Genomic DNA, 15,430 nt, shown 5'->3' with positions numbered 1-15,430 from the left:
CTGTGTCTCTTAGTTCTGGCAAGCTAAGCTGGAGTCAGTCTCTCTCATTAAGGCCACATGGCCACACTGTGTCTCTTAGTTCTTGCAAGCTAAGCTTGAGTCAGTCTCTCTCATTAAGGCGACATGGCCACACTGTGTCTCTTAGTTCTTGCAAGCTAAGCTGGAGTCAGTCTCTCTCATTAAGGCCACATGGCCACACTGTGTCTCTTAGTTCTTGCAAGCTAAGCTGGAGTCAGTCTCTCTCATTAAGGCCACATGGCCACACTGTGTCTCTTAGTTCTTGCAAGATGAGCTGGAGTCAGTCTCTCTCATTAAGGCCACATGGCCACACTGTGTCTCTTAGTTCTTGCAAGCTAAGCTGGAGTCAGTCTCTCTCATTTAGGCCACATGGCCACACTGTGTCTCTTAGTTCTTGTAAGCTAAGCTGGAGTCAGTCTCTCTCATTTAGGCCACATGGCCACACTGTGTCTCTTAGTTCCTGCAAGCTAAGCTGGAGTCAGTCTCTCTCATTAAGGCCACATGGCCACACTGTGTCTCCTAGTTCTTGCAAGCTAAGCTGGAGTCAGTCTCTCTCATTAAAGCCACATGGCCACACTGTGTCTCTTAGTTCTTGCAAGCTAAGCTGGAGTCAGTCTCTCTCATTAAGGCCACATGGCCACACTGTGTCTCTTAGTTCTTGCAAGCTAAGCTTGAGTCAGTCTCTCTCATTTAGGCCACATTGCCACACTGTTTCTCTTAGTTCTTGTAAGCTAAGCTGGAGTCAGTCTCTCTCATTTAGGCCACATGGCCACACTGTGTCTCTTAGTTCCTGCAAGCTAAGCTGGAGTCAGTCTCTCTCATTTAGGCCACATGGCCACACTGTGTCTCTTAGTTCCTGCAAGCTAAGCTGGAGTCAGTCTCTCTCATTAAGGCCACATGGCCACACTGTGTCTCTTAGTTCTTGCAAGCTAAGCTGGAGTCAGTCTCTCTCATTAAAGCCACATGGCCACACTGTGTCTCTTAGTTCTTGCAAGCTAAGCTGGAGTCAGTCTCTCTCATTAAGGCCACATGGCCACACTGTGTCTCTTAGTTCTTGCAAGCTAAGCTGGAGTCAGTCTCTCTCATTAAGGCCACATGGCCACACTGTGTCTCTTAGTTCTTGCAAGATGAGCTGGAGTCAGTCTCTCTCATTAAGGCCACATGGCCACACTGTGTCTCTTAGTTCTTGCAAGCTAAGCTGGAGTCAGTCTCTCTCATTAAGGCCACATGGCCACACTGTGTCTCTTAGTTCTTGCAAGCTAAGCTGGAGTCAGTCTCTCTCATTAAGGCCACATGGCCACACTGTGTCTCTTAGTTCTTGTAAGCTAAGCTGGAGTCAGTCTCTCTCATTTAGGCCACATGGCCACACTGTTTCTCTTAGTTCTTGTAAGCTAAGCTGGAGTCAGTCTCTCTCATTTAGGCCACATGGCCACACTGTGTCTCTTAGTTCCTGCAAGCTAAGCTGGAGTCAGTCTCTCTCATTAAGGCCACATGGCCACACTGTGTCTCTTAGTTCTTGCAAGCTAAGCTGGAGTCATTCTCTTTTCGACATATGTCCCACCAAATTCTGTAATAATAATCTTCCAGTTTCTCTATATGTTTTTAAATTTAGATTTAAATAAATCTACATTTAAAAATCCACAAATCTGGCTGCCTCCTGATGACGCTGGTTGTAATTACTGGCGAAACGTCGTACTCAGATTGTTAATGTTGTGGCTTTGCTCTCTAACACACAACCGGTGTGCTGTACTAGTAACGAATTGGCATGTTGTGTTTAAGTGACAAACCTTACTAATTGGCTGTTTCGGGTGGTGGTGGGTTTACCGACATTTTTATATTTACGTGATCTTACCTAAAAAACCTGTATTATGTAAAAATACATTTATTTTCCTCCTTTCTTTTTGGACAGTTTCAAATCTCTAACGTCTTTCAAATTGTTCTGATGTACAGTGCTACATTTCAAATTACTGTCATGTTTGCAACGGGTTGTTTAAAATATATTTAAATGGTGTAGATTCATGTTTAAACTCGCTTCGAATCTGCATTCATCATTTTCTTCTTAAGCAGTCCGTAACCACAATTGGTGCATCGATGCATGACCCATTTGATTATTGTTTGTTGGTCTTAATTTTTCAATTAAAATGTTGAGTGTGCCAAATCCTAAAGAGTGGCGTTTGAGTCGACCTTATTTATTTTATATTCACATCTGAAACGCCTGTGCACATGAATGTAATCCAGTTACACACTCTCCTACTTGTTCATCAACTCTCTTCGTGGTGTAGATTTGATGGCTTGTATAGCAACCATAAACAAACACAACAAGTCCGGGTGACTCATGATCCATGACTCACGATGCCAGTGGGCCAGGTTTCACTCTCAACTCTCTACCTGTGTGGCATGAATAAAACGCACCTGTAAATTTGACCTGAAATGATTGCACAACAATTGCCCCGCCTTCATGCGATGTTTTTCCTCCACTGTTTATCTGGCTTTGACCTGAATTATATAAAAGTGCGGCTCTGCAACTGCTGTAGAGTCACATTGGTATAAACACATTTTACAATATGAACAGCGCATTGAAAACGCGTACTATTTTATGTATTATTTAACAAGTGTGTTCACAAATCCACACTGAGAAACACGATGATTGGCAGAGGGGAGTAAATTATGTTTTCGATAGTGTATTTAAATAGAGCTACTGTAGGTAAGTAGTTTTCATTTTTAAAGGCATAGTTTAACAAGACAACACTTGCCACCATCCTTCAAACCCATTGGTGAAAAAGACCACAGTTTATGTTTACATTATAATATGTTTACATTATATATAATATAATGTTTATATTATAATATGTTTACATTATATATAATATAATGTTTATATATAATATATAATATAATGTTTACATTATAATACAATGTTTACATTATATATAATATAATGTTTATGCAAGAGCCGGGGACTTATGGGACCCCGGGGTCCCACCATAAGGTTCATATGAATGGTTACCTAATAACCTTTGAAACACGGTAATCACTGTGAAGTGCAGTTTCCAATTCTTATTGTTGACTCAATCTCTCTGGCCTTTCTATGCAATATGAAGAAGGGTCATTGCCCGAAACGTCGCTTATCGGATGTTTTCCCTTTTTCAAGGCCCCAGTCCTACTGATGCATGAATTTGTTTGGTATTTGAAATGATACGAAGGCTCAGCAAGTGATTCCTTGCAGACATAAACAGAAGCGATACGCGCCACCCCAGCCACCCATGTTGCGAATCAATCGATTATCGCGATTGAGGGCTCGTGAATAAATTCTAGATTCAACGCCTTGTTTTAAAACGTGAACACAGCCGGCTCTAGTGACTGGAGTGGGTGGGTGTTGGACAATGTGAAACAATGACACGCAACGTATACAAATCTAAAACATAAATTCTTACGCACGCGATCCGGTGTGCATATCGCGATCTTCAGGATGAATGATCACGTCCGAATCAATGCGTCGTCGTTGCTCCCCTAGCATGCGCTCTGCGTAACCCGCTCGTGTTGTTGTTGTTGTTTGCGGCAGAGTTTAGGACCTTCGTGGCCAAGAGCCGCAGCTCCCGAGGCAAAGGAGTGATGGCACGCTTCAAGGTGCCGGACTTGCTGAAGCATCTCATGGAACGATACGGGGCTCCGGATATTCACGATCTGGGCATCCGTATCACCAGCATACCTCTGGGCATTTCCGTACGTGCCGTGCCTGCGTGTACGAGCGTGTGTGTGTACGTGTGTATGCATTGCGTCGCTTGTTGACTGCGAATTGTATTATTATTGGATGCCTCAAGTTATACTCTTTGGTTCTTTCGGTAAAGTCACGTAGGTATAAAATAAAATAAATCACGACGTTTCGGGCGCGACACAAGCGTCCGTCATCAGGTGAGAAAGCCTTGGTGTGCTGCTGAGGCAGACTGTTTTAAATTGTTTGAAATGTGTGTAGCCCATGGGTCATAAAGAAGTGGCCAGGGCTAGTGATGTTAACGTGAGAAATTAGCGTGTAACTGTAAGGTAGGAAAGCGGCCTCCTCCTCGATTTTACGTGACTTTACCGAAAGAACCAAAGAGTCTGGATTCCTGCAGTCACGAAAGCTTCAAATCAAGATTGCCTCAAGTATGTATTGTTGTTGCCCTTGAGGGGGTTTACTTTCTGAATTAAATGCGTTCTGGAATTGCTGACACACAACCACAACGTACGTGTCGCTGTGTTCACACCTGAGAGTGACACTGCATCAGCCTTTTACCAATATTCCCCCGCCCCTGCGTTTGCCTTACACGGCCACAATGCTGAGCTATCCTCAGTTGCTCAGGCACACAAGTTTCACACCTGTCTCCCTGTTAAGTGAATGAGGTGTATCCTTTTGTCATGCAGTCTGAGACAGACTTCCAACACGACTTCAGTTTTGTGGGTGCAGTGCTGCGACAAGAGCACTGAAGTAACTGCTCGTGTAAGTACATCATGTTAATATATCGTATTGAAGGCTGAGGCCTATTTTACTGTACCGCTCCTTACAGAAATCTTCTTTCCCGAGTGGTTGTGCATTTGTCGCTTGTTTCAGAGGTTCGCGATTCGATCCCAGGAGTCGCCCTAGTTAATATTGCGGGTGTATTTTCCAAAACTGCATTTCTATATGCTTCATAAATAATGTAAAAAAATAAATCCCGTGTTGTTATTAATGAATGAGGAGGACATGTGTGCCGGCGTCAGAATCAATATTTGCAAATCTAAACAAGTACTCAGAAATGACTGGATTGGGTAAAACCACAAGTATATATGTTGAACTTCTTTCGCACTGTACGTAGCCAACTGTGCTAATCGGAGGTGTGGAGGACAACAAACTGAACACAAAAAGCAGTTCTAAAGAAATTGTTTTCAATCTAGATTTAAAAGTGCATAGCTCCAATGGCTTCCTAATATCGGAAGAAGAGCATTCCAGTTGGCCGCAGAAGCCCATCTGAAAGCGAGTGATGCGGTGACTGTCTTTGTTCGATGGCTTGCCAAAAGCCACTGCTGCTAGGATGATCCACTAATCCCATCTCTCGATTGCAATCGTGCATTAGCAGCACACCTTGCATTCGCTGTTGAACCACTCGTCCATCACGTGTTCCATCATCGCAACTACAGCACTGCCCTGCACCTGTGGCCGCCACAGTTGCTAACATTGTGTTGTTTGTTTAGGTGATCGGCAAGGCCCAGAAAGGCGAGCGGGAGGTGATGGACCGTGGGCTGGCTCGCATCGAGTGTGACATCAAGCAGGAGGTGGAGGGCCGGCCACACAAGGTCAAGAAATACCTGTTGGAGTCGTTCCCCTTGCCAGGGACGAGCGCCGATCTTCGCCGACAGTTCACGACACAGCCGGCGGCCGAGATGGTGCTGCAGGTCTTCCAGAACGCCGAGGACATCTTTGTGAATAAGCTTAAGAAGGTGGGGCCATGGCGTCTGGACTTAATGCATCACAATTACCTTGCGAGAAAGTTCATGCATTTGCTTAGATTTGTCAAAGATTTTCCATAATACATTTGTCCTCGGAATTATTTAATGAGTGATAATCGCCATACGTTTCAAGTCTATGGATACTTCCACCATTATCAAAAGACTTGCTCTACCACTGAATTAACACTCCTCTATAATATTTAGGGCCATCGCTTTCACAAAATTCAGTCACACGTTGAGACAAAAGTAAGGGGGGGCATTGAAATCGGTCGGACATCTATGCATGTATCACCCTCTATTTGTCCCAACAGAGTGATATGGCTGCACGTGGTTTGGGTCCTTTGTTGTTTCCACCAACAGTGTGTGCAGGACTTCCTGGGGCAGGTGAAAGGGGACACGCTGGCCCGGAAGCTGTTTCAGTTGGCCCTGTGCTGTGGCTCCCTTGAGACTCCTCGCGACCTCGTGGTCAAGGAGAAACCGGCCGCGTTTCTCGGCAACATCAGCACTCCCGACACCAGACCGCCGCCTGCTCCGGGGAGTAAGGAGACAAATTTGCATATACAGTAGACTCTCGATTATCCGCGCTAATGACGTGGAGGATGGCTGCGGATAATTAAAAATGTCGGATGATCCAAAGATATCTATTTTTTGCGGATCTCTATGCCAAAAACTAACGATGAACCGATCGATGCACGTGCTCGGTGATAACACTTTCCTGCTAATTTGACCAAGTCCAATATCGGCTCAACTTTCATGTGACGGACATTACTCTCATGTTCAGAGTGGGTTGGAATGTGCTTCCCTTTACTCTGTGGACCAGAGGTCACTAGAAGCAATGTCAGAGGTAGCTTTGTGATGTTCTCTTCTGTGGGCCATTCTCCAATAGGACGGGTTCCGCTGCTCCGTGAGAGATCCGAGTGGATACTCCGTCTCATGACACGATATCGAAAGCACAATCTGAATAAAATGTAGTTTCTTGTATTGTACATAAGGGGTCAGACCACGGAGGACCTTCAGATTGCTGAGTGTGATCGTGAAATTGATCCTAGACTGGTTCGGGGGATAGTTGAACAATTCGAATATTGGGGCGATATCGTCTTGCATACGGGTGTGAGTGAGAAGTCTGCCAGTGGTTTTTTGAGTCCATCATCTAGATTTTTGGGTTAGATCATGTAAACATGCACTCAATAATACGCGTTAATATGCACTTTTTACGTGACCTAACCCAAAAATCTCTATTATGGATAATATTGGTCGCGAAGGCCTTCGTGTTAAACTTGTTTTTTGAGTCATCTGGAGAGTGATGATGAAACTTATCGGGAGGCCATAGATGAGACGTGGGGGTGGGAGGGCAGAGAGAGAGTTGCAGTTGTTGAGCCTATTGGAGTGAGTTACAGCATCGTTTTCCTCTCCTACAATGGCATTGCTTCTCTCCTTCGCAGAGGCGGTAGCCGAGCATCTGGTCCGTCTGCTGAGCCACGCAAGTAAGATGGCAGAGCCCCTGGGCCTACCCGCGCTGGCACGCGTGGAAAAGCAACTTGCCGAGCACTTTGACTCGCGCGACCTCCCCAGCCTGGGCCTCGGCTCCTTCTTGGACATCCTCCATCGCAACGCCCAGGTGCGTACGTGGCGTGCGTGATCCCACCCGCCTCCAGCTGGCAGGAGGCAGTACAGCAAGTAGGTGTACGACACTGCCCGTGCAAAGTTTGAGTGTACTTACTGCCTCCGAGTGGCGCTCAATGTTAAGTTTGTATCCAAAATTGTACGCGGTAATATTAGTTTATTATTACGAACTTAAAACTCATTTGTCGAGAACTCGAATACGTTTAAGCGTTATGTAATCAGTGCCAATGCAGAGCACAACAAAGTGTCACGTAAGATGCATGGGTTTTCTCCTGTCACTCTTAAAAAATATCTGTGAATTTGGAAAACACCCCAAAAGTAGATATTGAAAATCACCGTTAAAATTGAGTGTACAGCGGTGACATTCAGATAAAATACATGATAACACTATATATGCAAAGCGGCCAGGTGGCTCAGAGATCAAAGCGGTGCGTTGGCAATAATGAGATTCTGGGCTTGAATCTGGATTTTGACCGCTTGGGTTGAAACCGAGGTCTCAAGTCTTATCAAGTCAATTGTCCGAGCCCATTCACCAGCGACTGCACAAAATTACAGTCTCATTAAACTTGGGTTTTGCACTTCATTTTCCTAATTCCATCTCTGAGAATAACAATTTCAGCTTGACTCTCGTGCGCCGCACAATCTCATAACACAGCTAATGTGAAAGTGTTGGCTCCTATTGTGTACAAGATTAAAGGCCACCCACCGCATTTTATGACACAGGGCCTGCACGGCTATGCGAGATTTACGAATGGATGATTTATTTGTCTCTTGACATTACGCCGATAGCGCATTTGGAAAACTAAAATTGAGAACGAATTTTGTGTTAATTTGCAAACTTAAATCTGTATTATTTAATCAGTTTTCGTGCACTGCATTGTGAGATGCAGCTCCATGCGTATCGTTTAGCTTTAAGCCGGTGTTTGCCTTGCGGTCGCCTCGGTGTCAACCAACTGATGTTGACGGATTTGTTGTATCTGTGGTAGCTGTTGGAGGAGACTGGGGTTGTGATCTCTGTCCTGGGTGGATCTGGAGCCACAGCGGGAAGCTTCTGCCCAAAGCGCGACGAGCTGCATGGAGTTCATCCGCCAGTGCGGCAGCCTCGACACCGCAGCGGTGAGACACGGGCCCCAGTAGGGGCCACAGAGGCGGCTCAGAGATGGGGATAAGGATTTGGAGATTTAGGGCGGTCGCGGAAATAAACTCTTCAACTCAAAGCGCCTTACAGCAACGTCTCATCTCAACCATTCCATTGCTCTGCGGCAGGCTACCCGAGGGGACCACCCCCCCCCCCCCCCCAATGGCAGCTGTTCCTATTTGGCACGTGGTGCACGCACTACCGGCCTGTGAATGGACATGTCTGCCATTTGGGAGCGATGTTTGAGTTTCCTACGTGGTTTTTTCCCCGATAAAGTAATTTGCAAGTACTTGATCTGATTTGGCAAATTTGCAACATGATGCGGTTACACGTGGCCAATTCTATTTTTTAAATACAGCGTCACAGGATTATTATCATACATTGTAAAACAGATCTCTTTGTTTGTGGTGAATAAACTGGCAACATTAACCAGGGCGGATGCTGGGCTTGAACCGAGAACCACCACTCGGCCATGTTTCCATAAATTTGTGCAGTCACATTAACGCTGTTCACGTCGTACGCAATGGACACTTTATTATTAGCACCACCTCTGGACCTGTTTGGCTCCTGGTCCATTTTGAGAGGTCTTGTAAGGGCGGCGTATTACAGTTTGATTTTATATCGGCACAGCAACTAGCCAATGGAAAACCACCCGTTCCGTGGGGGTGCTACGCGCTGGCACGGATCGGATGCGCCAGTGGAAAAGGGCTGCTAGCAACTCGGCTGCCTCCAAACGAAAGAGAGAGGGTTCCTGGTCTCTGTTGTTGGCTGTGTGCTCTGCAGCTGCCGGCCGTGGACTGCGCTGTGGGGCAGCACTACGGCGTGCATTCCTGCCGCAACCTTGGGCACGGCCCCGTGGCCAACCTGGTAAAACTGGCGCAGAAGGCCGAGCCCGGTGGCAGCAGCGGCGGTGCCCATCGGTGCGCCGTCTTGTACGAGACGGCGCTGTGTGCTCGCGACTCGAGGTTTGGCAGCCCCTCCAAAGTGCCCTCCTCCTCACCCCTCTGCACACCTCGTGATCTGCATGACCGCCACGGGTCGCTCCTCAAAATTGTTGAGTCGGCGACAGACACTTGGGGTTCTTTAATCTTTCACATCAAAGGGTCAGTGAGCCACACCAATATGCCATTGGTAATGTAACTTAAGGATTCAATGTTCAAGGCAAGTGATTGTCGAGACAAACTGATGATTGTGTGTGTTACACCCCTCTGGCAGTCCACTGCCTGATGATGGCCTCGCCACGTTGCTTTGGTCATGGGGGTTGTTGCACCAAACATTACCACGCTTGGTGAAGGGGGCGGGGATTAGGTTCAGGACTTGTTCAGATATCAGTCACCACTGACGTTAGCCATGGCTAGGAATCCAACTCGGATCGCCGCGTTAGTATCGCAGTGCACCAAACATTGCAGCAGTGCTTCAGAAATCATTCCGAAGTTGCTTGATATTGCACACAGTTTGAATAAACCATCATTACTTCAGGACATATTTTTAATTAAAATTTTACTTTGTACATGCTGTGATCGTAATAAAGAGTTGTGCTAGTTAGTCGTAACAGCGCGATACATCGGTTAAATCGATTAATATTTATTATTCAGCTGACAATTCATGTATTGAATTGCACGTGTAAGAATCAACTTCTAAAAAATTGTATCCCTTTTTATTTTAATAGTTTCACATTGCCACTGCAGAGAGTCGACATGATCAGTGTAAGTTCAAAAGAACTGACACACCTTGTGAAAAACCCAACGCAGAAGATCCCTGGGCTTGATATTCCACGAAGATCATGGTCCCCCTAAACCGCATCTGCACAAAACATGGCAGATGCGGATACCTGATGCACAAATGGAAAATTTAAAACTCTCCAGTGTTTGACTGTGGTCATCCAGAACAGATCGTACAACGTGAAATGACGCAATAGAAAATTAAAGTCAAGCCACAGTGTGATTGTGACCATGCAACCCAAACTATGCACGATATTGTGAACCACAGTCGTCTGTGTTCCTTCAACGGAGTAGGAATAGTAACCCTACACGAAGTTTCTCCTGAAGCCCTCTCGTCGTGACCAGCAGACCTCGGACATTGGCTTATGGCTCCTGAACATGTTGCCCTCATGGGCAGGAATAGAATAGCTCAGGGGTTGGCAATCTGCGTCTCCCGGTGCCGCATGCTGCTCTTTAAAGACTGTTTGGTGATGTTGTTTATGAAGGACCACTGTCTCGTATTCACCACAGTGCATTGCGCCTCTTTAAATATTGAGTTGAGTAGTCCCGGTAGTTGAGAAACTAAGGTAGTTGAGTACCCCGGGAGCACGCTGTGGTTCGTGTCGTGTTAATAGCTCCGTACCGTGCCGTGTAACTCACTAAGCAGCCGATTGCTCGCGTGCAGTGGTAGTGCCGTGTTCATTGATAACACTGCACACTCCGTGCAGTGGTAGTGCTGTGTTCATTGATAACACTGCACACTCCGTGCAGTGGTAATGTGAGGATGGCTCACTAATTGAAAGAGGAGTCGTAGCTATCGCACTGTGGGGTGGTCATCGCCCTCCTCCCCCTGGGCATGTGCCGTGTGTGTTGTGTGCGTCGTGAGTCGTGGCGATGTAAACCCGGGGTAGCTCCTCTCTCTGTCTCTTCGTTTGTTGCTGTCCCGGTGAAGCTCGAGTTGGTGAGCGCAACGCGTGGCAGATCCGGCTTCACCCGTTCCCACTCCTCCCAGTCAGCGACTCCCAAACCCCCACTCAATAATCGCAGATCACTACCCAGGTCTTTATCAACCAAATGATTTTTAACTAAACTATTTTTTTGTATTCTTAACAATGTATCCACATGAATTTTGATTTAAAGCTTTTGTGACTGCAGTAATTAATATTCTTAGTTCTTTCGGTAAAGTCACGTTGTTTCCCTTCAACGTGACTTTACCGAAAGAACTAAGAATATGAAAAATGTATCCACATTTCAATTTTAAAGTACAATTTTACCGAGGCACTGCATGTTTTGCTGGTGTGGACTGTGGCTGTTTTTGATATTGTTTTACTGCCTTTCCCAAGCTTGGAAATGTATGTATGAATGAAATTGGAACTTATATACTGCATTTATTTACTAATTGACAAACTATTTTTATTTTACCAGGTAAGGCCCACTGAGCATATATAGCAGTTTTTCAGAAGCGACCTGGCCATCGCACATGATAGCTCAACGAAGTGGCTTATCGTCACGTGGACATTTATAGCAGACAAATATACAGCATGCGTCAGGGTTGGGATGGAACCCACGACCTCCTGCGTACCAGGGGAGGTAGTAAACATCTCCCAGCCACTGTGGTGCCCTGTGGTCACGTGAGGCCTTCCACTTCTGAATGGCTTGTGATGCATATTTGAACATTACTGCAAGCGTCCTAGCCTCGTTCATTCGGTATTCGAGGGGAATATTGCCATTTAGTAACTTTGTTTCAAATATTGCGCATTGAACTTTCGATTTTAATTTGCAATGTAAGTGAGGGACTGTGCATTGTCTTGTCGTGGTCTGGTGCTGTTGTGTTGTTGAATTGCCCAAACTTGCATTTGTTGACAAATCGGCAGGAATCTATGTACTTTGTATTTTTAGCAACATGCTTAAATTTTCTCCGTCTTGCCTCTCATATCGTTTTTGAACATACCGCCCCTACTGGAACATATGTGAAAAGAGCTTCATAGCTCATTGGATTCCTCCAGGATAAAAAAAAGATTATAATTAATCAGTGGCACTGCCAACAACCTGCATCCACACACGACCAAGCACCCCTTGTAATGCCATACACATGGTTCAACTTTACTCCTGTCGATTCCAAACATGTTGTACGGCGTGTACACTAAACACAGGGAATGGCTTTAAGAGTTGTATGATCTCCTGTAGACGTAGACGCCACTGGTTCTTCACGTTGTGTAGATGTAGATGCCACCACCACCATCTATTGCGTGGCGGTTGAACTTATGAATCTCGGTACAAACAGGCAACTGGACATATGGACAGGTTTCTTCGTATCTCTGAGACTTTCTAAGTTGAATGTTTGTAAGCGAAGGAGTCCCTGTAAATATTTTTGAGGACCACTGGGATCTTCAGTTTAAACCGTGAGTCTTGGAGTCATTGGACCAGAAAGAAGTGAGACAAAAACGACAGTAACATTGAAAAATATCTACACAGGGCAGGGAGGGCCCAGCCGCATGACAGGATTTATTCAGCGGTATCGTCACGGTAACAGAAACAGTGCTCCCGAATGAATCGCAGAATCCCCCGAATATTCCGCCTCAGGCGGGAGAATCTCCGTCCAGGCCCGCGTGACGCCTTTGGCCCAATCTTGTCGACGGCATCATCATCATCCTCCTCCTCGTTGTTGTTGTTGCCTGGTTGGAGAGCAGGGCCCCGCCTGGCAAATGGACGCACGCGCCATCGTTAGCACGGTCGGCTACAGTTAGCACGGTCGGCTACAGTTAGCACGGTCGGCTACGTACGGGTGAAAAATTATTTCAACGTACAGACATGCGCGTGCGTATTCATTATGCCACCGTCTGCCCCAACATGCATTCTCGGCTGTGCTTACACTGGTTGCTGCAGTGCACCTCATATGTGTCCGGCCGCTCAAATGCGAGGTAGGAGGATGCCACACATCTCTCACTATGGCCAGTAGCGGAATGCTACGTTCCTATAACAGGAGCCAATGGTGGTGTATAATAGGATCACCGCTGTTGACTTCCCACAAAATGGGATTCATTATTTGACTATAGCTCAGGTTGATAAATAAGCTGTTAACCTTCTTGACCTGGATTTTGAACTCACAAGCGTACAGTGATCATGGAGTCCTCTAACCGCAGCACCTCCAAGTGGGATGCAGTGCAATTCATATATTTATAATTAAGATATATATTTTTTACTAGGAATGCATTTAGCTGCAGATTGGTGGAGATGAGGTTAGGGATAAGATATTACATCCTTTGGAGCCCTGGGATATTTACATCTTCAAGTGAGATGAACTAAAGAGGTGAATGCCATTACAGAATCCTCATTTCACAACTCCTCATGAAACAGATTCCCCGTTCTTACAATACAGAACTTGTCTCATCTGATACAGAACCCAAATCTCATGTGTCCTCAATATTTGTTACTTCCTCTCAATCGTGAATACCACATCGTGGGAATCAACAGTGGTTGTAATATAAATAGACTTGCCCTTGCTATAGGAATGTGTAATTTACTCAAGTAACTAATTTATGATGATCGATGGTGTTTGCTATATGCTAATTTATATCAGGAGACACATTGTCTGAATGACCTCCCCAATACACATTTTTCTCAAGGTGCACTTCTGCGTGGAGGCTCACTCTTGTCTCGTGGCCGACTCCATCTTCTCCTCCGCAATGACGTCATTGGTGCCACCACTTTGATTGGGGAATTTTTCAGACAGGCGTGTTACCACACAGTCACCCGCCGACTCCACTCCCCGCTCCGACTCCATTCCCCAATCCGAGTTTGAAGCCCACTCGCTCACAGAAACTGAGCCTGCAGTATTCTGATTTGACCAAGTGGACTCTGAAGTCTGCTCGCTTGCAGCAGGGACTTGGCAATCTCCCTCACAGAGACAGGGGATTGCCGAGAGGCTGCAGGCCACCATCGGCTCCATTTCCTCTTCAACGATGACGTCATTGGTGCTGTCACGTTGATCGAAGAGTTTTTCAGACAGGCGTGTTACCGCAGTCACCTGCCGACTCCACTCCCCACTCCGACTCCATTCCCAAATCCGAGTTTGAAGCCCTCTCGCTCCCAGAAACTGAGCCTGCAGTATTCTGATTTGACCAAGTGGACTCCGAAGTCTGCCTCCTTGCAGTAGGGACTTGGCAATCTCCCTGGCTGAGACGGGAGACTGCCGAGAGGCTGCAGGCCGCCACCGGCTCCGTGTCCATGGCTGGGCAAGGCGGGAAGTTGGCTTGCGGTGGCACGGCCCTGCCGCCCCACAATAATGGGTGGTTGAGGGCCTCCGTGGGTGTGAGGCGACGTTGGGGATCCCACCTGCCAAGGAGGCAAACGGAGGGAGTCAGGTGCCTGTTGCATTCTAAAATCGCTTCATTGAATCGTGGTCTGGGGTGAAATGCGCAATTCTATCCTCAACACTTTTGTCAGAAACGATATTTATTTTAAAAAGCGACGAGATGAAGAAACGATGCCCCGGTGTGACACAAAACTTTGCAGTCCTAGCCCAAACGACACGTGAGGTCTAAGATCGTTTCCAGTAATGTTGATGGTAGACGCAAAGTGATTTATATTTAATTATTTGTACGAGGTGAAATGTAGACAATAGTAACAAGTCTCTTACTGAAGGCACCCGCGGAGAAAATTGATTAACTTTTGATTGCGGGTTCCCAGAACCGCCTTCAAAGACACGGAGCACGGGACGATCCGTTTCCCGTTGCCGACGGGGCGATTCTTTTTGTCTGTTTATCGGAGAGAGAAAAAGAGAGAAACACTGAATTAGTTGTGGCGATCAGTACAATGCGGCGGCGGTCCTTAACCCTCCAATTGCAATGTTTGCAAATATGATTCCATGTTGGCGGTCGACTACAGCCTGTCATCCCTCCAGGGTCGATAAAATTTGTAACCGTTTGTGAGACGTTTGCAGTAGTCGTGTGGAAAGGATGGCTCCTAAGCGTTAAAGTGAAATTCCCACACTCAACTCTGGGCCACCGGAGGAGACGAGAACCTCCTGATACTTGTTTGAGCAAGGAGACACTTTGATGTTTATTTTAGTATTATATTATTATTTGCATCACTTGGAGAGGATGGTAATTTGTTGTACAAGCGTGTTTAAGCATAATGTATTTCTCAATCAAGGACCCACAGTTTGTGTGGAGGGTTGTTCTCTGTGGTTGTTTTGTACTATGGTAGAACTGCTCTATGCTGATTTAGGATACCGTCGCATCTGCCACATATTTTTTTTAAAAATTGTGCTAAGTCATGCTGTAATAAAAAAAAAACGGCCACTCATCTTTATTAAAAATGTGATGGCCAGAATTCCATGTAATTAATACACACGTCCTCTGTTGGATTGCAAATCCCTATAAGGTTTTCCAAATATACTGTGCTACCTAAACATAACCGTTCCATTTAAAGTATTTTTTTCATAAGACTCCTTACTGTCGCACTAATTCAACACGTACTGACGAGT

At 46.0% G+C, this 15,430-nt stretch overlaps 1 long non-coding RNA gene across 1 annotated transcript; it reads left to right on the top strand.

The window, feature by feature from the left end:
- Positions 1-8,112: 8,112 nt before the first annotated feature.
- LOC142929158 (uncharacterized) lies at positions 8,113-11,862 on the top strand. Its single transcript, XR_012945372.1, has 2 exons — positions 8,113-8,220; positions 9,026-11,862. It is a non-coding gene; the product is annotated as an uncharacterized LOC142929158 (long non-coding RNA).
- The last annotated feature ends 3,568 nt before the right edge of the window (positions 11,863-15,430 follow it).

This window comes from Petromyzon marinus, chromosome 25, assembly GCF_048934315.1.
Source record: "Petromyzon marinus isolate PM22_M1 ecotype Great Lakes invasive population chromosome 25, UKy_Petmar_22M1.pri1.0, whole genome shotgun sequence".
NCBI classification, from domain to species: Eukaryota; Metazoa; Chordata; class Hyperoartia; order Petromyzontiformes; family Petromyzontidae; genus Petromyzon; species Petromyzon marinus.
Note: the sequence above shows the minus strand (reverse complement) of the source record. Positions and strands in the feature narration are given on the sequence as shown.